Source organism: Odontomachus brunneus, unplaced genomic scaffold (assembly GCF_010583005.1).
Source record: "Odontomachus brunneus isolate Ranch 3 - 2012 unplaced genomic scaffold, Obru_v1 Obru_scaffold_214, whole genome shotgun sequence".
In the NCBI taxonomy this organism is placed as follows: domain Eukaryota; kingdom Metazoa; phylum Arthropoda; class Insecta; order Hymenoptera; family Formicidae; genus Odontomachus; species Odontomachus brunneus.
The window spans coordinates 416,241-418,796 of record NW_022639664.1 but is presented as its reverse complement, the minus strand read 5'-3'; the positions used below and the strand labels follow the sequence as shown (position 1 = coordinate 418,796).

The 2,556-nt window shown below is 46.0% G+C and overlaps 1 pseudogene; it reads left to right on the top strand.

Moving 5' to 3' along the window:
• The first annotated feature begins 371 nt into the window (after positions 1-371).
• LOC116852320 lies at positions 372-1,962 on the top strand (annotated as a pseudogene).
• Positions 1,963-2,556: the final 594 nt, after the last annotated feature.

The following is a 2,556-nucleotide window of genomic DNA, read 5'->3' as shown; positions in this document are numbered from 1 at the left end:
AAAGATCGGATGCAAAACACACGTGCGGCGCGGCTTATTGTCACATATGCTGCGCGGCTTATTGTCACATATCGAAACCGCTGAATCACTTGTGTTTCATACGACCGCTTCGAGGAGATGGCGTATCGGAATCCGAAAGCGCGCTTTCTTTGCTCGCAAAGTCCGCCAGCGCGGAGGAACTCAAGAATGTCGACGAAGCTGATGATAATGATGATGATAATAATGATCGCAATGACGCGGAAACAAATCGAAAAGGCCGCGTTTATATCTTACGACCTTGAAACGCGACAAGACGAAATGCTCGAAGGCAGTGCAAACTTAAAACCCACGTAATTATTCTCTGCGTCGCGCAGCAAACACGCGAATCTTGCATGGAAGAGGACGATATAATGTCGCGATATCGTTGGTGCGGGGTGCGCGAATTTGTATTTCACGATGATCCAGTAAAACAACTAGTCGATTTTGCAACGAGAACGACGAAACGTTTCTCGTGGTTTATCTATATCGCGCACAATGCGGGGGCGCAGTTCATCCTGCGCTACCTGGTCGAAAGCGGAAGGACGGACAAACCGAAGTTATTTACGACTTTAATATTAAACGGTACAAAAATGTATTACTGTGTTAGTAATACAAAATTGTATTACTAATCGTGGGACGGACCAAATTTATCGATAGCGTTAATTACATGCCTATGCGTTTGTTGGCGTTACCGAAAGCTTTCAGGCTGAAGGATTTCGTCGCCAAAGACGTATTTCCGCATTTATTTAATACGATTGAAAATTAAAATTATGTCGGGCTGGTACCGGATATTCATTATTATTCTCCGGATACGATGAAATTGGACGAATGCGAGCAATTTTTAGCGTGGCATGCGGAAATGACGGGTAAAAACGCTGTGTTCAATTTTCAACAAAAAGTAGTACACTACAGTCAGAACGATGTGGATATTCTTCGATGAGCGTGTTTGACCTATCGTAAAATTTTCCTAGACCGTGGAAACATATGCCTGTTCGAAGAATGCACAACTATCACTTCCACGTAAATGAAAATTTTTTGCAAAAACTTTTTGCGTGAGGAGATAAGGATAATCCCGCTCAGCGGGATTATAGGCGCGTCAACGACAATCACGCAAAGCGTTACAATAACTATTATAGATGGAGCGTGAGCTAGGACGCGCAATAATTCCCGCGGAGAGAGGCCGGGAACAGTGTTTACCGGAAGATCTATTGGTTGATGGATATTATAAGACGGAGAATACCCGTACTGCAGTTCCACGGCTGTTTTTGACACGGATGTCTCGAGCGTTTCCGCGTGAACCGCGACAGACCACTCTCAACCGCGTCGCGCAAAAATACAATCGAAGCGCGTTACAAGCGCACACTCGCAACGACGTCTCGTCTTAGAAAACAGGGATACGTTGTTATAGAAAAGTAGGAATATATCTTCGATCGGGAGCTGCGCGAAAATCGTGAGATACGCGAATTTGTTGAGAATCATGCCATGTTGAGAAACAATCCCCTCGAACTTCGCGAGGCATTCTACGGCGGGCGAACGGAAAATATCGTCACGTGGTACGAAGTAACGGGTACGGAGAAGATACGCTACGTGAACGTGAGTTCATTATACTCGTATGTGCTGAAGACGGGTGCTTTTCCACTCGGACATCCGGACATTTACATAGGTGAGGAATGTTCCACCTTGATCGGAGCAGGTTCCGATTTCAACTTTGACACCGTAGAAGGTTTCGTACGCTGCAGGATGCTCGCGCCGCGCGATCTCTTCCATCCTGTACTCCCTTATCACGTGAACGGAAAATTTCTATTCGCGCTTTGCCGCAGCTGCTACGAAACGTTTTCTCAGAACGCGTATACGCACGACGACCCTACCGATCACGAATTCCAAGGCACATGGTTGTTTTGCGAATTACGCAAAGCTATTGAGAAAGGTTATCGCATCACGTGAGTGTGAGCGAAATATAGAGCTATGAAATCATGCAATACGATCCAGCGGGGAGGATTGTTTGCCGAGTCAATGAATTACTTCCTGCAGTTGAAGCAAGAGACCAGCGGATGGCCAAACGAATGCGAGGATGACGAAAACGCCAAGGAACGATATCTGCACGAATACGAGAAAGTCGAGAGTATTGTTCTTAATAGGCTGACTATCTCCCCGAGTCCAGGTCTGCGCTCGGTCGCGAAGCTCTGTCTCAACTCCTTCTGGGGTAAATTCGGCTAACGGTCCAATCTACCAAATACCGAAATTGTTAGAACGTGGGAGAGTTTCACTCTGCTCACGAGTCCGAAACATGAAATAACAAATGTATTGCCCGTAAATAATGAAGTGATATATGTTTCATGGCGAATGAGGGGGGAAAGGCCATCACACCGTCTCTGTTGATAAGCGTCGCGATAGCCACGCTTACACCACGGCGTTAGCCCGATTAAAGATATATTCATATTTAGAAAAGTTAGATCGTCGCGTATCGAATCGTGTATATGTTTGAGCACCAGTGATTCCGACGAGTACGAGTCGCGTACGGGAAATTTCTTGGGCGAT